We start from the raw sequence: 23047 nt of genomic DNA, 5'->3' as shown, positions 1-23047 counted from the left end.
ACATGTAGTCTAAGTTATATTTGTTTCTTTTACTTTTATGTAATCTTAATTGTAATAAAAATATTTATTCTTACAGCATTAACCCGAGTGATGTGGCTCATGGAGATGATTTTTGCTGTCTATTGGAAAGAATAGGAATGTACGGTAAACATCCTATTCGACCCTAGAACAAAGGGTCATTGTGAATCCTGTTCATATTGTGTATATAGGACTCAATTTCACATCATCTGGGCTGCAAGTCCATTTATGGAACTTGCAGTTCAATTGAAACAAATGAAATGAATTAAAATAAAACTTTAGTAAATCACTAGTTGCCAAAGCTTTAGTTATAATGCTGTATTGATGCTTGCAAGAACAAATTACCCTCACTAAGTCCTTCCTTCACACAAACAATAAACAAATAATGTTCACCATACATTCCTATTCTTTCCAATAGGCAGCAAAGAATCATCTCCATGAGCCACTTGGGTTAATGCCATAAGAATAAATATTTTTTATTACAATTAAGATTACACAAAAGTAAAAGAAACAAATATAACTTAGACTACATCAATAAACAAACTTTATCATATTAACCAGTTCAGATTCTGGTGCTATCCTTTCATTTGGTTAGTCTCAATTTGTAACTTGATGTCACCCATTGTTATATGGAGTGTCTATGAAAAATACCAACCGTTAGCTCTGAACTACTCATGTTTGTTAATACAAGACAGGCCATTTCATTTTGTGCCTCTCTTTATGTGATAAATTTAACTTTCAATTCTAAATAATCCAAAAGGTACAAAGCAAGTGCTCCATCTTGCCTTGTTTTCCTGTTAACACAAGCAAAATTGCATCACTCAAGATCCTGATGAAAACCCAAATATTACAAGATTGAGCACCATCCTTGGGTTTTGACAGCATCATTCTGTAATGTCTGATCAGCCTCTTAGTCAATTTCAAAGGCAGTAAGTCTCTGCTCATTCTGCACAGAGAAATATTAGCATCTCTTTGAAAGGTGCTTTGAGACGGCTAATATCCTCTTTCCCTTCCAGACTTCCTTCAACTTTTAAGATAGCTTTGCTGACTTTCCTGACTTCCTTTCTGGCCCTTTATCAACTTTCCCCATCTGCTGATGGTAAACGACTGAAAGAAAATTATGCACTTGGTCAAGTCTTATGGCCTCTTATCTCTACTTCGGGCGCAACCAGCATTTTTTTTTTTGATTTTCACAAAGTTTCATGACTAGACTGGCAATACAGTCCCTTAGGATATTCTGCAAGTACGTCCTCTGTAACCAGTGTAGAGTAAGCTTTACAGTGCTCAGCCTAACTATTAGCACTTGTCTTTTTTAAGGAGATCCAACTGTTTTGTGCATAGGCTGTTTAAACTGGATCATCTCAGTAGATTAACAAGTTTCCAAAATTGAAAATGCCAAACCTGGTCCTGTAGAGCACTTGTGTTTTTCCTTTGACTGAGCCTCTTAACCTGAAAGTGCTCAATGAAGTATGGTTCCATAGATGTCAACAGACTTCAGTATATCATCCAAACTGCTATTCTTCAGAGTTTGCAGAGAGTGATTGTATGGCCCTCTTAATCACCACCTACCCTTTATGACATTCTAAGTAAATAAAGGAGATCCTGTCCTCAGCCAAATGTCCACATAGTTACTGTTTTCATCAGGAGTAGCCAGCTGGCCAGCAACTGGAAAACAGCTGACTTTTGTTGCCCACACAGAAGCAAACTACAGGCGGTTGCGTTACTGGTGTCCGTGCAGACAGCAGAGGTGGGACACCAGATCAATCACTTCAACTTCAAATGATCAACACATCAAATCTTCTCCAAAGGTCACATCAGAATGGAATAAATAAAGTGAAATTTCCGGTGTCAATTTAAGATTTATCAGCTGCTATCAAAAATATTACTTTCTAATGTCCCTTAGGGAGGGAAATCTGCCATCCTTACCCGGTCTGGTCTACGTGACTCCAGGCCCACAGCAATGTGGTTGACTCTTAACTGCCCTCTGAAATGTTCTGTTTGAGGGCAATTAGGGATGGGCAACAAATGCCATCTTCGTCGGCAATGCCCTCATCCCATGGAAGGAAAATGAAAGAAAATGAACCAAAATGTCTTAATTAACAGGGTCAGTAGGAGTTAATGCAGCAGAACCTATTGCTCAGCAGGCATGAGTTCACTTTAACAAACTTACAGAATTTTATTCCTCAATATGGGAAGCTGACCCTTCTTCAGATTTGTTTTAAAGAAAACTAATAATCATTCCACAAAATGAGAATGAACATTTTCTTCCATAAACTAATCCTTTACTTAATGATTCTACAAATTGAAACAATTATATTTTTACCTGTTGCTTAGTGTTGTGTGCACCTGTAAACAAGTTTATATTTCCTCAAAAGAACTTGAGGACAAGCTCAACTCCACTGGAAGATCAATTGGCGAAGCCAATTCATATGATAGGCATGGAAAGATAAAACACTCAAGATGACAGAATACCCAACTGCAGTAGTCGTAGCACCAATGCAATACTCATTAAATCGTGCACTAATTTCAAACTAAGCAACACGCAGTCATTTCAGGTGTCTGAAAACCTCAGCTCCAAATGGAACTGTGGGCTACAATATCCAAATTCTCTCCATGCAAAAATCTATATCACCCAAGTTTTACAGTGAACGAGAGCTTGGATTATTTTGTACCTGCTTTCAGCATGTTCTATACAACTTCCACCATGCAAAAAGAACATGCTAACTTTGAGGGAGAATTCCTGTAATTAGGAGGGTCCCAATTTGCATATGAACCAATTTTCATTGCTGCACATAGGCTAGCTCTACATTCATAAATAATGACTTTTATTCAACAGCAATATAATCTATTTATTTCGCAATCTGTGAAAGAGCGCAGGCCCCTCCTCCCCCCGCCCGCACAGGAGCGCTCAGCGCTTCCGGGTGTGTGTCACGCTGGGCGGGCCTTAATTAGCCCACTCTCACAAAATGGCGGTGCCCAGCCGAGGACGCTCGCCAGCGCCCACTCAACACCTACCCCACCCCCGACGGGGAGAAAATTCTGCCCCTGGTATTTGCACATGCGCAGCTAAAAGTGGAAAGCTCGAAGGTGCTATGCAAGTTGTCTTGCTCCTCCACAAGCTTTGCTACACCAGTACTTTGCCAAGAGATTTAACTTTCAAAAATGTATGTAACAATATGAAGTTGCGGTATTTACTCACTAAACACAGCAGAAAATGTTAAGGCTTGTGCATTCAGGCTAAGTGAATTTTTAACAGTATGAAAAGTCACAATTACTGCAAAGCAACCACCCTGGTCCTGAAAATTCAATTTTACAAATGTGGACTTTCATTCCTTATAAAATTTAATTGTTATAATAAAGAAAATTACCTTGTTTTAACCTTTGTCTTTTATCTCCATTAATCCCATCTTTCTTTCCCTCTGTTTCACTTTCTGTACATGATTTTACATTAAATTAAATATTCTTAATTTATATTTTCTGGCTTAGACACTGTCTCAGTGATGATTCTTCACTCTGATATCCTGGCTCGAATTCTTGGTCACGTGTTAGGAGTGCAGGGTCAGACAAAGTCCCGACTCTGCAAACCCGACTCCAGGAAAACTGCCCCTGGTGTTTGGATTTTGGTTCTTGGAGAGGTGGGGTATAATGCAAATCACATACCCTCTTACCACCCATCTATGAGGGTGCATCTATTTAACTGACCCTTAACCATTTCCCTCTCAGCTGCATGCTGTCATGGCACAGCAGTGGGAGTCAGAGGGAGTAAACCAGTAGTTAATGATCAGGAGCGCAGCGTGACATCTGGGAGAGACAGCAACAAAATCCAGGATACCCTGCATTTGTACAGACAAACTCTGCAACCGCACTACCCCAACCCCCTCCCTCCAACAGTTCTCACTGATGAGATAGAGAACATGGTTAGTGCATGTAAGTACACAAACGTGAGAGACTATTCAAAGCTGGATGCCTTAAAAGCCTTTCCATTTTAAATGCCAGACTGTCTCACTGAAGAGAGAGAGTGGAGAAGGAGTGAGAGGTTCTTTGCCCCATTTCAGTAACCAGGATCTTCAGATACTGGTGGAAGAGGCACAGCTCAATTGGCCACCATAACCTGAAACCACAATAAGGGCATGGCAAGATACAGTAGTTGTTGTGAGCACATAGATCACGGATACAGTGTAGAAAATGAGAGTTTCTACCACCTGCTGCATTCTGGTAATGAGAGTTGTTCAGCACAAGCACACAGAGGTCCAAGCAACGGTTCATATCTGAATGCTGCATCTGTGGCGGGAGACTTGGCATGTACCTCTCCTATAGCATGGACACTTGTATGTCCAAGCTGCTCCTGCAGGTGTGCACAGTAGAGATATGAGTGAACACCGGCGATGCAGTGACACATTCGGGATTCCTTTATGGTAGCACTATATATCAGGCTGACAAAAGGGGCCCAAAACACCGGGGAGATGGCCTGGACTGAGGATGGGACCACAAAGCCATGGACAATTAGGAATGCTAAGGAGGGAGCCAGGGTGGCAGCCAGGGTGCCTACCTGGGATGGAGAATTGCTGTAGCAGGTGATGGTAAAGGCACTTTGCTAATGATGCTAATAGTGGAGGTGATGTTAATCTATTGAGACGAGGGTATGTTGGCATGAGAGGGAGCTCTAGGACAGGGTTGCATGATAAGGGCAGTGCAAGTATGGTTAAAGGCGATGGCATGGATCAGAGCGTGCTTTCACAATGAGAAGAGCTATAGCTAAATAACTCCTTTTGTGTTTCACACAGATCCCAGCTGTGCTCCCTCATCCACCCTCCACTGTGCCACTTCACCCCTCAGGCATCAGGAGGCAGAAGAGATGTCTGAGAAGGTAGCATCACAACTGGCAGTAAAGAGATCCATCTTATCTTGGGCTCAAGCACATTAGCTCCAACCATGAGAGAGTGGCCACTCTTATGGAGAGACACATGCATCCAATCCGCGTGTTGCTGCAAGAGCAGCATCAGAGTCAGGAAAAAGGTGCAAGGCTCACTCAGTAACCTGGATCAGTCAGCTCAGGAGTAGGAGTGCTGACATCCAAGGAATACACGAGGAGCTGCAGGACGGTCGCATTGTAGGCAAAGCAGTTGCTGGAATGGACGACTGTTGCGCACCAGCAGCCAGCCCCAACAACCCCACCTGAAGGCCAACCCAGGGCTGTGGAGGTTAGTGAGGAGTGTGAAGGTACCAGGGGCTTCTTCCAACTTCCCAATAGAAGACATGGTTGGCGCATGGAAGCACATAAATGTGAAAAAGACACCATTCAAAGCTGGGTGCCTTGCGTGCCTTTCAGATTTAAATGTTTAATGCCAGAATGTCTTACCGAGGAGGAAGTGGAGAAGGAGAGAGAAGCTCTGTGCCCCATTTCAGTGACCAGGATCTCTGGTGGTGGAGGCCCAGAGATGGAGGGAGATAGTGTACCCAGTTGGCTGCCATAACCCGCAAACCACAAAAAGGGCCTCCACCAGATCCCTCACCTGCTCACAGGTACCAGTGGCAACAGCAGCCCATGCAGAGATGCAGAGGCGACAGTCTGAAGGAGGTCCCCAACAGGTGCCTGCACCATGAGGCCAGCCGCCATGCTCCTCAATGCCACACAGAACAAGAGGTAAGCAGCCTACCTCCACCTCTTCCAACGCAACGTGGGGGGCACTGAGTAGGAGCATTCACAAGCTTAGAACAATGTCTTGCCTCTAGCAGTAATGGATTCGCCTTGGATACACTATCACTTCGTGCTTATCACCATTAACTACATTGATATGTATTTATAAAGTGCTTAATGCCTCAGTTTGCTCTTGTACACTAAAAGCCAGTTTGAAGGTTGTTCTTACCAGTGGCATTGAAACCTACGTGCTAAGATCTATCTCACATTGACATCAGGAGCAAGGGTGTGATCATACATGTCTGGCATTGGAAGGCTTCTTCCTTCTCCTGTCCTCCAAATAGAACAGGCAGTAGAACACCAAGGATTACAGATTGAGATGACCCTTGCAGCATTTATTGTCCAATGATTGACTTCAGGGGAGACTCAATGATGAGACTGAACAATCAGATGGAGTTCATCAGGAGCTCTTCAAGCATGAGTGCTGGGGGCACTCATCCACACAAGTGTTATTCAGTCAACTAAGAGGATGCTCCGTAGGTCAAGATGTCATATAATGTTCCAGGAAAAAGTACTTGTGTTCTCCCCACTACACTGGAAGCCTTTGTCTTTCAGGTGGTAAAGACTGTGATTTGTAAGGAGCCAAGGTTTATGGGAGCATTGCATGCTGGTGTCGCATACTCCTGAAACTGGATGCTGGAGGTGCATGGATAATACAGAAGTTAATTCAAGGAGCTAGTGTAGTACAGTTGCAGTCTCACCCTGAGCAATATGCAATAGATGCAGCTCTGTTAGTACATACCATATCTGTAGCTATTGGGCATGAAGACATACTTCCTACTGGCACACTCAGCATAGCAGACATGGTTTGGGTATGCACAGGTTGACACCTTTGCTGCCTCATTGAGGAATGTGAAGGATCCAGGTTGTGAAGGACTTCAAGTTGCGTTTCTGCAATATCTTGAGGCCAAGGGTTATGATAGTGATGGTTGCAGCCATATTTAGGTAGCTGGCTGAAATTCTTTGATGTTAGCTTTCTCCATTGTTGGAGGTGGATATATCGCTGAGGCACAGTGACTTTCCAAGGTTTATTATGTGGAAGCTGCTCACCAGGGACTGGCTGATAAGTGTGAGCACTCCCAGGACTCTGGGTGCATCTATTTTGGATTACAATGCTTCTGATGAACACATCCCCCGCCAATCCCACAAAGAATTAGCCACGGTTACATGGGCCTGCCTGCCATTCACACCCACTTCCTCCTCTTCAGTGTCAGATTCCTGAGAATGGTCCGAGGCTGCTTCCTCCTACCCACCCTCCTCCTCTGATGTTGCAGCTCTGGGCCCGGCTTCTTCCCCTTCCTGTTGTAGAGTCCTCTGCTGCACAAAGCACACCAATGCGATTCATGACACCCTTGCAGGGGAATGCTCTAGAGATCCTCCTGAATGCTCAAGGCACTTGAAGCGCATTTTGAGAATGCCAGTAGCCTGCTCTATTGTACTCTGGGTCACCACATGGTGGTTATAATTCTGTCTACGTTCCATCTGTGGCCACCTAAAGGGGGGGGGGTCATCAGTCACCTTCTTAAGGGGTACCCTTTGCCCCCAGAAGCCAACCACAGATCAGTGTCAGGGTTTGAGAAAGTTCAGGCAATTGGGAGTCCCCCAATATGAATGATTCATGGCAGCTACCGGGGTATTGGGCTCAGACGTGCAGGAACACCTTGATGTAGTCACACACCACCTGCACATTCAAGGGGTGGAAGGATTTTCCATTCACGAACGTGTCAGGTTAATGAGTTGGAGCCCTTATGGCGATATGGGTGCAGCTGATGATCCCCTGCACCCAAGGGATGCCTGCCAATTCTGAAAACTCCATACCCTCAAAATTTGAGGCACTTCATCCAATGGGAAGTTAATGTGCTTCCCCCCAGTTGAGTAAAGGATGCATCAGCGACTGTCTTGATGCAGCTGTGTATGACTCAAATATTTGACAGAAGGTCACCTGCTGAGCAGGCTGCATAAAAATTCAGAGCCATGGTAACCTCGACAGCCACAGGCAGGGCATGAAGCTTGGCAGTTCAAGTTCTTGTACCACGCCACATATGGCAGTGACTACTTCCCTGCTTAGCCCAAGCTGCCTTCTGCATTGGTTTTCAGTCATATTTGAGATATAAGTATATGTAGTTGGTAGGCCCTTAGCTCATGGTAAAACCTGGTTGTCACATCCTCCTCCTCCCTGGTGTATGCTGTGCTGCCTCTATCGCCTGGCCTGGTGCTCTCCCTCTCTGACCTCACCTTCTGTGTGAATGTGTGATGGTGCCATCCCCATTTTGCCTCTTTGGCACAAATGCACACTGTCTCCTTCTCTGGCACACACTCCTGCCTGCCAGCAAAGGTGCCCAAGATACTAGGGGCAAACGTTTTTCCCTTAAGGCCACCAGCCCGACCCTCCAATTTCCTCGAGAGTCAGCCACAAACTGAGTTTTTGAACTTCTGTGGCAGTCGTTACAACTTTTTAAAAACAGTATTCAAAAGGAGTCCCTGGACCTATCCAAAGGGGGTTCCCTACTTCCTCAAAAGAACTCCGCAAACTTTATATCTTCTCCTGAAAAGTGTAAAGCCCACAAGTCGCACTTGATATTCCTTGCTGACAAAATACAGATCTGACTGAAGGCAGCTGCGATTTTATAAGTGCAGCTACCTCTGTGAGCCGCACATGTCCAAAGTGTAACCCACCCCCACCGAAAATGCTACATGCCAGGTTCGTGGGCGGGACTTCTGGAACCAGGGCTCTGGCACCATTTTGGCTAAGCTGGAGTTCCTCGCCAACTTTACGAAATTTCAGGCCCCTGGTGCTTGCCCTGTTCATACGCAACATAGATTCCCTCTAGAGGGCACCATGCTGGAAAAGGTTCTTTTATACACAAGTTGCCACTCAAAAGGCCATTAAAATTAATGAGTAGCTGTTTGTGCAATAAACAGAGTGCCATTCCTTCCCAGTTTATCACAACATCCGAACTATTAACTCACCAATTAGTTACTGTAAAAACTTGATTCCTTTCTCAGTTTCCAATCTCCAAATCTGATCTGATGACTCCATTTTACCTATCCTTCCATCAAAAAACAATTCCAGTACCAGGTACATCTTCCCCAGCTACTTCCTAATATTCAGAGTAGTGACTGTCTTCGTTATACCTCATTTACTCATTCATTACTTGTATTACCTCCAGCTCTGCACCAGGCTAAATCATGTCCTACATTTGTCATTTATCAGTTCTGATACTATTGTACAGGATTCCACACTATCACTTAACAGTGATTACACATCTTCCAATCGAGTGTATTGAATTTTCAGCTCAAGGTGCAGGAAGGGCCAAACAACCAATAATTAAAATGATCTAATGAATATCATCTGTTGCTATCTTCCTACTGGTTCACTCCTCAACTTCCCTCTAATTTTCATTATAACCTTCCTGCCTTGGGGGTCTCAAACCAAGCTTTATGCAAACTGTAGAACAATAGGGCATGGCGCAGCTTTCTGATCTGGACATCCATTACCACAACTTCAGATGTCTCCATTTTACTGCCAATTTCTCCCACTCTCAGCAGATCATGTTCTCTGCTATTCTGTAGCAGTCTCTTCAACCTCCTTTCTTTGTCCAAGATAGTCATTATTTCACCTAGCCCTTGAATCTTCAAACCTTTAAACAAAAAGCATTTTGATAGACTACAAAACATGCACTCCGGCCATCCTTCTTGAACACCCATCCTATCATTTCAGAATTACCTTAGATTAGGCAAAAGGATGAAATATACGCAAGGATGAGAGAAACCTAAATGAGGAAGGCATCGGGTTGAAGGAGATAATAGAGGTAGATCGTGTCAGTGTTCAGTAAATATTGCACAAATAATCAGGTTGTCCATACTGAAGTTATGGAAAAGCCAAACAAACTCCCTTCTAACCAAATGCTATTTAGCTGGAGCGCTGAGTTTAATGTCAGACCACCCATTAATTGAAGTCCGCATATGATGGTAAGCGTCAGTAGATATTGATAAGGAGTGGGTTTCCTTCAACCTGGAGTGTGGAGAAGCAAGGCCAGTTACAACCTATAGCTGATAGGCAGAACTTATCCCAAACTGTGATCAGATCGGCTCAATTTTTTCCCTTTCTTTCCTTCCACTGCACCCTGAAACTCAATTAAAAGATGCTCAGCAGCTATTCTTGAAGGTGTGCGCTGGAGCCCCACTCCTCCTACTGAACAGCTGAGAGGAAACCTGATAACCATGAGAAAAGAAAAATGATAGCATATAAATAGGAAAGAATAAATCATACAGAAGGATTACTAAGGGAAAAAAAGGACAATTTTTTTAAAGTCAATAGTTATGAACCATTAGCCACAACCATCAAATTATAGGGAAATGAAACATATGGTAGGAGTTATACGTAAGTGCATTTTCACAAAACTGCAGATTAAAACTATAACTCATGCTTGGTCACTCAGGAAACACTGAATGCAAAGGCAGAAAGACAGCATCTGGGATGACTCATGTCCTGTACAGTCAGACTTCTCTGAAGGACAACAGATGCTGAGGAAATACCATTGCAACGTTACTAGAAAGGAAATATAGGCACAGTATTAAAATGGGAAAAAAATAAAAGCACTCCCTCCCCTTTAGGGTTCTACATTCGATTCTGTAATGTGAAAGGCACAAGACAATGACATCTCTGGCTTTCGTAAATGAAGTTAGTGCTTCCACATTACTGCTGTCACTTGACAGCAAGTAGGCATTTGTGCGTCTAAGCTGAAGGAGTTGGAAAGGTCACATCATACTATGCTAATGTGCTATGCTGAAAGGATTGAAGTTAAGTTGTTCACTAAAGTAGCAACTACTGTAAGTGATGGTTTTTGTGCAAAGACACATTCTTTAGAGCAGGGGGTTCCCTGCAAATGTTAACACATTCCTGAGGAACCCGTCATCTGTTCCAAAAGACACTGTCAGCTACTCAAAGGAAAACAGCGCTACCATCTCTGAACACTAATTTAGGCATAACAGAGGTAACCCATGACTGAGTAAATACAGAGGGAAAAAGTAGGAGAGGTCAAAACATTGCTTGCAATGCTGCCGGCCCACTAGACAGAAATCTAGTTCTTCTGGGAGCCCTTGGGAAAATGACAACCAATGGTTCATGATTCCCCAGTATGCTATTTATGCAGTTCCCAAACACTAATCATAAATATTTAAAGGAGGATGTAGCAGAACTACACATTGCCCGTGTCACAATGCTCACAAATTTTGTTTCTTTTCCATTCTGGCTTAAATGCTGAACAATTCATGTTTCAGGTTCACCTGGAAGGCATAAGTCCACGAAAGGTACAGCAAAAAAATTCCAACTTACATTTTAGTGCCTTTAACATAATGAAACGTCCCAAGGGACTTTACAAGAGCATTATAAAATGAATTACGACATCGAGCCACATAAGGAAATTAGGTCAGGTCAGATGACCAAAAGCTTAGTCAGAGCTAAGTTTTAAAGAGCCTCTTAAAGGAGGAAGGTCAAGTAGACAGGCAGAGGGATGTAGGGAGGGAATTCCAGAGCTTGGGGCCTAGACAACTGATGGCACAGTCACCAATTGTGGAGCAATTATTGGGAATGCACAGGTCATCAGAATTAGTGCAGTTATCTTGGAAGAACATGGGGCCAGAGGAGACTAAGGAGAGAGGGGAGGGAGGGAGGGACAAGGCCGTGGAGGGATTTGAAAACAAGGATGTTGCATGATAGGGAGCCAAAGTAAGTCACTGAGCACAGGGAGATAGGCAAACATGACTTTCCATGAATTAAGACACAGGAAAGAGAATTCTGGATGACCTCAAATTTACAGAGGGCAGAATGCGAGAGATCAGCCAGCAAATGAAGTTTAGTTATGAACAATGGTAGAATGATGCAGCACAGAAGGACACCATTTTGCACATGGTGCCTGTGTGGGAAGTAATTTAAAAGGCAAACTGCTCAATGTGGGACTTTTGTAGCAACAACTTTTGAGACCAAGATCTTGTTCTACAGAAGGAGCTAGGCAGCTAGGAAAGCGCTGCAAAAATTGTAACTTTTCTCTCCAAGCAGAGAAAGTCAAAATACAATCTAACAGAGGCTATAAACAGGTTATGAAAGACGATAAGAAGTTAAGCAGTGGAAGATAAGTTGTCAAATTGGCAGCAGAGGGGCATACCATAAGGATTATCACTGCAAAAAAATGAAGGAAGAATTGAGAGGAAAATTTCTCCCACATAGAATTTAACAAGGAATATTTCATAACAAGTTACTATTGAACCAGCAACTACGTTAAAACAGTAACATAATTGAAAAGGGAATTGGTTAGGCACTGAAAAGGGATACACAATTTAAAGGGGGGGGCGGAATTTGGGAATGGAGATTAGAATCAATAGGAGCTGAAGAGCTAGTGCCATTAGGCCAAATTCTACGATCCCATAAAATGAAAAACAAAACCATTTCAGTAACTTTAAAATACATCGAAGGACCAATTTAAATTCCATTTCACCGTTTATTGTATATGCCAGCTCCTTCTGGAGCAGTGACCTTATACAAAAGGCTTTCCTTCTAATTAAAATCTCCACCTGTAAAGTACAACACAATTCATTTACCAAAAATAATCTAGTCCAAAAAGAATTTTTCCCCCCAAGATTTTACAGTTCAATGAACTCCTGACAGGACACAAACATTGCAGTAATGCATGCCCAGAACCTTGACACCGTCAAACAGCTGAAGAATCCAAGAAATATGAACCACTTGACATTCCCTAAAATGCTAAAACAATCTAGACAGTGGCAAGTTCCTCCTCTCAGTCAGAGGAGACTGAGAAATTACAATCGTTGAGTGCAATCATTATAGCCATTGAAGCTTTCTTCCTGTGATGGTTGGGGAATCAAAAAGTACAAAATGAACTGCTGAGCATTTGAACCAAATTGCTTAAAAAGAGCAATTACAGGGAGCTGATCCCCAGGGAATAGAAAGTCATGTCCAATGATTAATTGCTGATGAGGAGATAATCCTGTAAACAACTGCTTTCACTATTGATAGGAAATTTGAAATTACATTTTCCCTTCCTGCCCCAAAAAATCTCCTTTGATTCTGTTGAAAGTGCAGATTTGTTTGGGGTGGGAATAGACAGCATCCCCAGAGTTCCAGCAGAAATCTAGTACCTTATGCGATTGGTCATTCACCCCATGGAGGTTATTAAAGCTTTGGACTCTTGTTACTGTTTTCTCTGCTGCTAGACACAATCAGAGGTCATTCTTAAAGTGAAATCTCCTTTCTGTCCCTGCCAAATGCAGTGAGCGAAGAGATTAACAATTACCCTGGTCACAGGGGCAGCTACTGTATCAAGCCACATCTCACGCAAGGCTTTCAGACTCATGATAAATTGAAAGAAAATATTATCCCGGACTAGAGACTCAAAAAGTCATTTGGAAAATCAGGCAGCATTATAAATATATTAAGTTGGACAAAGTACAAGATAGTTAAGATTTATAAACACAGTTGATCGCAGCTTTCATCAGCAGTGGGATCAATTTTTTGGAATTAAAGTTCTCTTTAAGCATGGACACTTTGAATAACGAACTGTGTCTCTCAGGATATTAGTAGTAGTATGAAATTACACTGGAGGGGATCACAAGGATGCTGCCAGCGAAGTAGAATTTTGCTACGAGGAAGGATTGGATAGGTGGAGTTTATTTTGTTTTGGAACAGAGGCGGCTAAGTGGATAGTTAATTGAAGCGTATAAAATTATGAGGGACCTGGATAGAGTGGATAGGAGGGACCCAATTTCCATTAGCTGAGAGGTCAATAACCAGGGGCAGATTTAAAGTAATTGGTGGAAAGATCAGAGGGGAGTGGAGAAGGAAATTTTTCACCCAGAGGGTGGCAGGGGGTCTGGAAAACTCTGCCTGAAACTGAGGTAGAAACCCTTAACACATTTCAAAATACTTGGGTATGCACTTAAAGTGCCATAACCTACCTGGCTACGAATCAACAGCTGGAAGGTGGAATTAAACTGGATAGCTCTTAATGTCCCGTACAGGGACAACGGGCTGAATGACCTTCTCCTGTGCTGTAAACCTTTCTATGTTCCTTGTTGTTTCTATGTCCCCCAAGTAAGGTTTTAAAACAGAGGCAGCATGTGTTCTCCATTGACTCCCTCTCAGTGGGCAAACTCAATGATCTGTGTATTGCAAAGATCTTTAAATAATGGACTGTCCAAACCATTTTTGGCATTGCATAAAATTGTTGAACGTTTATGCCAGTTAAAAGAATTTCAGTCCTAATGATTTCGTGTGAGCTTTCTTCCTCTCCATTTTACTGTTATGTTTAGGTCGTTTGCAGACAAACATCGTGGCTGAGTTTCCTGAATCATTAGCAGAAAAATGTTAAAATTTACAGTTTCTGAATGTTGCTAACTGAAACTTAAGCTGCACAGAAAGTTTCAGCTTATTTTCCTGTGTTTGAACGTAAAAATCTGCTTAAAACGAGTTCAAATGCAGCACAAATGGGACTAATAGGTTTATGTCTTATATCATGGCGACTCATTGTCAGAGCCTCTTCTGCTTCTTGTCCATTATTATGCATGTCCATTGAGAAGGTTATTCAAGGTAGTTGGTCATAATAACAGGCCATTCAGCCCAACAGATCCATGTCTGCCTTTATGCTCCATACAATCCTCTCTTCATCCAAGTCCATCAACATATCCTATCCCTTTCTCTCTCTCTCTCGTGTTTATCTAGCTTCCCATGAATGCATTTATGATGTTGGCCTCAACTACTGCCTGTGGTAGCAAGTTCCACATTCTAACCACACTCTTTAACCAGAGGTTTCTCCTGAATTCTACATTAGATTTATTTGTAGCTATCAGGAATGTGTGTTCTGGTCTCACTTGGAAGTGGATTCATTGGGCAGGGTTTTCACCGCAGGTTTCAGGACTGTGCTGTCAGGCTCAAGTGGAGCTCTAAAGCCTATACTTTGTGGGGAACAGTCACTCACCTGTTATTTTCCTCAAATGGGTCAATTAGTGGTAAGTGGCTTACCATCCAATTAAGAATGGTGTTATAGACTTGATTTTCCAGACAGGTTTCTCAAACAGCAAACTTTATTTACAGGTTTTCAGCAGCAGTTACATGCTTTCATCAAGATCCACAACTGAACACAAACTCCACCCCCAAGTTTCCCCACGCTTAGGGCTGATTCGTTCACACTGTCATGTGTTTCTACACAGTACAATAAGTCTTACAGCTACTGTCACTATATTCCTTAAAGCTACAGTTACTAAATCTCTCCCCCTTTAAATTTTTTTTTGCAGTTTGTATTTACAAGAGCAACTACAGTCATGACATTACAAATATATACACAGGTTATGAGTCCAGTCTCAGGTGGTTTCCTGATCTAGGTGGAACGTCATAGCTCCATGACTTTAGAATCTCTTACTGAAACTTCATTATCTGGAACCGCAGCAACATCAGGTACTTCCTTAGGCAAAGGCAGTTCAGTGTCATCCACTTCGACAGAGACATCTGGTTTGTCTTTCCTTGGTTGATTGATCACAATGTGGACCACAGGTTCTACAATGGTTACATGCGGAACATCGGTATGTTGGGGTATCCCCCTTCTCAAACGATCGTGTTTTTGGGTGATCTGGCCCGCCACTCCTATATGGTACGACAATGGTCCAGTCACAGAAACTATTACACCAGGTAACAAATTCAGTGTACCACTGAAGTTTCGTATAAATACTGTTTCACCAATTGTAAATTCTCGCTCTCGACTATGCAAATCATGAGTCACTTTTTGATTCCCCTGACTGTTCACTACCTTCTCCTCCAAATTGGGAAGTGCTAAGCTTAAATCTCATACGAAGGTGGTACTTTCATAAGTAATCCTGAAGGTGCTGAACCTGTAGTTATGTGGGGGAGGTCATTCTATAGTGAAACAGGAAACATGAAAGTTTAGTCTCCAGTGATTCTCCCGATAATTTTTTCATCCCAACTTTAAAAGTTTGTACTGCTCTCTCGGCCAATCGTTAGACGATGGATGATATGGGGCTGTCTTTACACGTTTGATGCCATTTAGGCTCACGAATCTTTGAAATTCAGCACTAGTAAATGCAGTAACATTGTCCAAGACAATGACTTCTGGCAATCCATGTATAGAAAAACTTTCGCGCAACCTTTCTACATTGGTGAACTTCATACGCGTCTAACCATCTGGAACGTGCAATTATTAGTAGAAACATGGTGCCTAGAAATAGACCTATATAGTCTATAGGCAGACTCACCCAGGGTCGACCAGGCCAATCCCAAGGGTGCGGTAGGGTTGCGACAGGCAACTTCTGTAGTTGCTGCCACTGCAGAGTGTTTAACCATTTTTTCAATATCACTTTCTATACCAGGCCACCAGACATAGCTTCCTGCAAGCAGTTTCATTTTGGAAATTCCAGGATGCGTGTTATGCAACTCAGTCAAGAGCGGTTCCCTTCCTTGTGAAGGAACGATGACTCATGCACCCCAGCACAGGACACCATTCTGACTACTCAATTCCTTCGAGTGAAGAATGGCTTCAGTTCTTCGGGGACTTGATCCTGGGACCAACCTTTCGATACTTGGTTTCGTACTCTAGACAAGACTGGATCACAGTTCGTCCAGTTTCTTATTTGTCTTGCACAGATTGGCGAAAAATCCAGAAAATTCATCATGAATACAATCTCTTGGGGAATTGGAGCATGTTCAATGCTCCCCTGCAAAAGGAAGGCGACTTAGGGCATCTGCATTGGCTATATGCGTCCCTGGTCTGTGCATAAAATGCTGATAAAATCAAAACCCATCTTTGAATTCTTGCAGAAGCTTTGGGAGGGATAGTTTTTTCTTTGCAAGACAGACCCAAGAGCAGTTTGTGATCAGATACTATAGTAAAAAGTGTCATCCATGTACACACTGACAGAATTTTTTAACTCCAAAAATAATCAATAATCTTTCCCTCTATTTGTGAATAACCATTCTTGGCCATATAGAGGGGGTTCTGGATACATAGCCTATTGGCCTTTCTGAACCATCATCCATCTTGAGATAGTACCGTTCCCACGCCATAGGGGAGCGCATCATAAGTTAGCACCAATTCCTTTGTTGGGTCGTAGTGTACTGACAAGGTCGAAGATTGCAAAAGCTGTTTAACTTTCATGAAGGCTTCTTCCTGAGGTGACTTCCAAGATCAACATTGGTTTTTCTTTAATAATGAGTGTAGAGGAGCTGGGACCATTGATAAGTTGGGTAGGAATCAACCATAGTAATTTACCATACCCAAGAATGACGTGAGCTCTGAGGCATTTGTAGGTGAGCGTGCCTTCTTAATAGCTTTAATATTTTCTTCTACCGGGTGTAACACCCTTGGGTATCCACCCGGTGGCCCAAGTAAACAATTTCACTTGCCTGAAACATACATTTTTCTTTTTTCAAGTGCGCCCCTGCTTCCCAGAATCATTTTAAGACTGCTTCCAAGTTAGTCAAGTGTTCAGCTTCTGTTAACCCAGCTATTAGGATCCATGTAGATCACAACTTGGAGGTAGCCCTTGCAGCAAGCGCTCCATCATCCTGTGGAAAATTGCACACGTTGAAGAAACATCGGAAGGCAGGCACGTGTATTCGTACAACCCTTCATGTGCGTTTATGGTTACAAAATCTGGATGCATCATCCAGTTCCAGCTGCTGATATGAGTGAATCATATCCAATTTATTGTAAGTTCTCCCTCCTGTTAACTTGGCATACAAATCATCGATCCTGGGGATAGGATACTTGTCCATATTAGCAGCCTTGCTTACTGTTAACTTGTAACCCCCACAGATACGGATGGTCTGATCCAGTTTCAAGAAAGGGGCTATGGGTGCTACCCACTCCGAAAATTTAACCGACTGAATAATACCTAGCTTCCCTAATCAGTTTAATTCGGTGTCAACCTTCTCTCTCAGGGCATAAGGCACAAGTATGGTTTTAAAAAATTAGGAGTTGCTTCAGAGTCGACATAGAGCTTAGCCTGCAGGCCCTTGATTTTCCCCAGTTCTTCTCAAAAGACCTAGTCATATTTCTTTAGCAGCCCTGGCAGTCCTCCAGCTCTCAGCCAGAAAATTTCAGAAGAATTTAGTTCAATTTCTTTTAACCAATCACGACCCAGGAGGCTTGGCCCTTCACCTTCCACTATAATCACAGGGAGCTGTGCTATCTGGTGCTTGTAATAAAGAGGTACAGTGGTTATACCTTTCATTTGTATGACTTCACCAGTATACGTTTTCAATTTGGCTGAAGTCTACTCCATATTTAATTGTTGAGTACTCGTTTAAATATTTGAATGTGTGCTCCCTATTACAGTGGTTGATGTACTGGTATCCACTTCCATAATCAAAGGTTTTCCATTGGCCCCCAGAGTAACAGTGATTGGCTCTGTTTTCCCTCCTTTCACATTAAATTAGAGAATAAATATTAGAATTAGTGGTTTCTAGTTCTTCCACATTATGTACTTCGATCAGTTTAGTTTGCTGCCTGGGAGTTGTCAATCTTGCTTTACATTGCTTCAGTTTGTGCCCTCTTTTATGACAATAATGGCACTCCACCGCTTTAAAACGGCAAGCTTCAGAGATATGGTTACTTCCATATTGGTAACAATTCACTTTCAGATTTGCTGCTGTGCTGTCTCCTGTATATTTTAAAAATTTTCGGGTAGCAGGGACTGTCTCCCGCTTCGCGGCTGACTCCCTGGTTTTCACACCACGCCGGGCTGTCTGTTCCCGCCCCAACTGGAAGCTGGCGCCATTTTGTACACCCTGTAAGGCCTGCGAATCCCGCTCGGCGCTTTCCATCACAATCGCCATTTCCAATGCTCTTTTCAAATCGATATTCAGCTAATAATCATCGCTGAATAGCATCATCGTGCACACTGCAGACCACACGATCCCTTGACATATCGTTTAGGGTGTCCCTGAGGTCACAACGTTCAGTTAGCTGTTTCAACTTCACTGCATATGTTGCTATGGTCTCCCCCGAGGCTCTTACTCTAGAATTAAATTTGAACCGCTGCATGGTTATGGAGGATTTGGTTTGAAAATGACCCTTTACGAGATCTACCAATTTATTGAAGGTTTTTGAATTGGGAGCGATCAGGGCCGTCAAACTATGGATTAAATTTTAAATTTTACTCCCACGGACAATAAGGAGAATTGCTTTCTTTTTTTCCCCCACCATTATTTTGTTTGCTTAGAAAAAGAAATATATTGACTCCAGTCCTCTGTGGATGAGTTGAAGTGGTTGACCCTGTCAAAAAGTGACACACCTGGTGAGTATATTTCCCTTTCTTCTGTTTAAAATAAGATATTCACATTCACTGGGCAAGGGGCAGCACTGGAACCAATTTATTCTTGTCGCCAGTCATTATAGACTTGATTTTCCAAATAGGTTTCTCATAAGAAAGAGCGAACTTTATTTACAGGGCTTCAGCTGTAGTTACATGCTTCCATCAAGATCCACAGCTAGACACAAACTCCACCCCTAAGGTTCCCCACACTTAGGGCTGATTTGTTCATTGTCATGTGATGCTACACAGTACAATAAGTCTTAAAGCTACAGTCACTATATTCCTTAAAGCTACAGTTAGTACAGATGGTTAGCATGAGCACAAAGCTAGAGCGGCAATAGGAAGTGGTCCAGCTCGGAAGCAGCAGCCGAGTGTCTTTTCAGCTAAGTGGGGGAGAGGGTGCCCCAAGATGGGGGCGTGCTCTCCCATTTTTTTGAAATGTAAAATTCAAAAAGGCCTATGTAGCTGGACCACCATTCTTGATGGGGGGTGAGGGGTAGCAGGAGGGGAGGCAGGGGGAAGAACCCTTCCACAGGGGGGCCTGAAGCTGAAACCAGGTAGGGTCTTCTAACCCTGCCTCAAGTGCTGGCCCCAGTCTGCCACGGAGGGGGGGGGGGGGGGGGGGGGGGGCTCAACTGCACTGCCACCCCCCACCCCCCCCCCCCCCCCCACCCACCCACCCCCCCCCCCCCCCACCACTGCCTAGAGAATCTAAATCCCAGTCAGCTTCAGACAATAGGCCATTAATGAGTTTGATCAGCTACCTGCTATTTTTAAGCAGGCAGCTCTGCCGTCCAGCATCCTCCTCCATCCTGCCTCCCCCAAAATAGCTCAGGAGCAGAATGGAGTTGGCGAGCGGCACAAAATTCCTTGCCTGCCCCTATCAGGGGTTTAAAAATCCAGTCCACTTTCTCCATCTTTACCCTATCAAACACTTTGATCGTCTTAAAGACCTCAACCAGTCACCACACCATCTTCTCTTTTCTGGATTAAAGAGCCCAAGAACGTTCAATCTTTTCAAATAGGTGGTTCTGATATAATTCTAGTAAACCTATTTTCCACCTTCAGTGCCTCTATGTCCTTTCATAATATGGAGACCAGAATTGTTTACAATCCTACAAATGTGGTCTAACTAATGCTCTATACAAGTTTAATATAACTGGGATGGGGTTGAGGGTTCAATATGTACCAAGGCCAATTGGACTTTGTCAACAACGTTATAGGTGACAGGAAGAAAAATGTAAGATTTTTTTTATTCTTTCATTTGTTGCCCATGCCTAATTACCCTTGAACTGAGTAGCTTGCTAGGCCATTTCAGAGGGTCATTAAGAATCAACTGCATTGCTGTGGGCCTGGAGTCACATGTAGGCCAGGCCAGGTAAGGACAGCAGATTTCCTTCCCTAGTGAAACAGATGGGTTTTCACTACAGTCAACAATAGTTCAATGGTCTTGATTACTGAGACAAATTAATAAATCTAGATTTGAAAGCTTATGTCCCATCAGCTGTCAAAGTGGGATTTGAAACCATGTCCCCAATGTATTAGCCTAGGCCTCTGGATTGCTAGTCAAGTGACATTACGGCCACATCACCACCTACCCACAAAAACGAAGTTACAGAAATCCTCAGTATTTTTAAAGCTTTATTTGTTCACAGGATGTGGACATCACTGGCTAGGCCAGCATTTATTACCTATCCCTAATTGGTCTTGAGAAGGTGGTGGTGAGCTGCCTTCTTGAAGCGCTGCAGTCTATGTGGTGTAGGTACACCCACAGTGCTGTTAGGGAGGGAGTTTCAGGATTTTGACCCAGTGACAGTGAAGGAAGAGCGAAATAGTTCCAATTCAGGATGATGTGTGGCTTAGAGTGCAACTTGCAGGTGGTGTCCCCAAGCATCTGCTGTCCTTGTCCTTCTAGGAAAGAGTTTGTGGGTTTGGAAGGTGCTGTCATAGAAACAGATGACTTAGGTGCAGGAGTGGGTCATTTGGCCTTGCGAGCCTACTCCATTCGATAAGCTCATGGCTGATCTGGTTGTTGTCTCAACTCCACTTTCCTGTCTGTCCCCATAATCCTCAACTCCCTTGTCAATCAAAAATCTGTCTAACTCAGCCTTGAATAAATTCAATGACCCAACCTCCACTGCTCACTGGGAAGAGAAATCCACATACCAACAACCCTCAGAAAATGTTTCCCCTCATTTCAGTCTTAAAAAGGGGACCTCTTATTTTTAAACTGCGTCTCCTCGCTCTAGTCTCCCCCCACAAGTGGAGAACATCCTCCTGGTATCCACCCTCTCAAGGCCCCTTAGGATCTTGTATGTTTCAATGAGACGAATGAAAAGCGAGCTTAACTCCAATGGTTATAGGCCCAAACTGTTCAAACTTTCTTCATAGGATAAGCCCTTCTTCCCAGGTATAAGCAAAGTGAACCTTCTCTGAACTGCTTCTAAAGCAATTATATCCTTTTTCAAATAAGGAGGCCAAAACTGTACAGTGTTCCAGATGTGGTCTCACCAAGGATCTTTACAGCTGCAGTAAACTTCCCTACTTTTATATTCCATTCCCCTTGCAATAAATGCAAATATTCAATTTACCTTCCAAATCACTTGCTATACCTGCATACTAACTTTTTGTCATTCATGCACCAGGGCACCCAGATCCCTCTGTACCAGAGTCTGCAATCTCTCTCCATTTAAATAGTATGCTGTTTTTCCATTCTTCCTGCCAAAGTGGACAAGTTCACATTTTCCCACATTATACTCCATCTGCCAAAAATTTTCCCACTCACTTAAGCTATCTATATCCCTTTGCAGACTCTACCTCCACTTACAACTTACTTTCCTACCTTGGTGCCATTGACAAATTTAGCTACCATATCTTCATCAAAACCACTGATGTAGATTGTAAATAGAGGTACCAGCACTGATCCCTATGCATTCCACTAGTTACAGCTTGCCAGCCTGAAAAAACCCATTTACTCTCTGCTTCCTGTTAGGTTTTAACTCATCCAAAACTCTGCTCCCCATGTCCTAACTTGAATTAAGTCCCTTTACCCATCACACTTCTATTTGCTGACCTACACCAATTATTGGTTAAGAGATTATAAAATTTTCATGGTTGTTTGCAAATTCTCCATGGCCTTGCCCCTCTCCACCTCATCTCCTCCAGCCCACAAACAGCCAGATATCTACAACCCTCTAATTCTGGCCTCTTTGCCATCAATGGGCCTATTAAAATCAGGATGCCCATGTCTTCAGCACCCTAGGTCTGAAAGCTCTGGAATTCCCTCCCTAAACCTCTGTGCTTCTCTACCTTTTTCTTCCTATAAGATGCTCCTTAAAACCTACCCCTTTGACCAAACTTTTGGTCACCTGCTCTGTGTGGTTCAGTGCCAAGTTTTGTTTTATAATGTTCCTATGAAGTGCATTGGGATGTTTTACTGCAAAGATGTTATACAAATACAAGTTGAGGTTGCTGAAAGACAAACATATTTGTGCACATTGCATCATGGCAGAACACCTCCTTCAAGCTCAAGTCTCTTGAAAGTTGGCAAGCTTCAATTTTATTGTAACTTTATCTCAAGACGGCCAATTGTTTCTTGAATGCAGCCCACAATGCATCTTGCACAAGCTTTAAATATGAATTGTGAAAGTTCCAGAAGTTGATGAGTGCTTTCGTCTGAAAAGTTTTGAGCCTGAACTAGTTACTAATGCTCTTCACCCTAGACAGACTACATAAAATGTTTGTTTAGAAATTCTTCAATATAATTGCCATCCGGTACCCAGCCCTCTGCTTTAATTTAATCTCACTGTGGCATATAAATAATTAGAGGCACATAAACCGTAGTTTGTTTATTGAAACTGGCAGAAGAAATTCTTCATGTACCCTTGTTTTCTGAATTAATGATCCACAATTAGACAACAGTACAAGGGCAGTGACAAACTCCTCAAAAGTGCTGCCCTGCACTCTATGCTGTGCCACTCTACGTACAGG

At 42.9% G+C, this 23047-nt stretch overlaps 1 protein-coding gene across 1 annotated transcript in view; it reads right to left on the bottom strand.

Moving 5' to 3' along the window:
* LOC144685608 (protein Niban 2-like) overlaps positions 1-23047 on the bottom strand; it is a 197905-nt gene that overhangs the window by 52576 nt on the left and 122282 nt on the right. The gene's annotated exons all lie outside the window — the stretch shown is intronic.

Source organism: Cetorhinus maximus, chromosome 10 (genome assembly GCF_964194155.1).
Source record: "Cetorhinus maximus chromosome 10, sCetMax3.hap1.1, whole genome shotgun sequence".
Lineage (NCBI taxonomy): Eukaryota > Metazoa > Chordata > Chondrichthyes > Lamniformes > Cetorhinidae > Cetorhinus > Cetorhinus maximus.
Note: the sequence above shows the minus strand (reverse complement) of the source record. Positions and strands in the feature narration are given on the sequence as shown.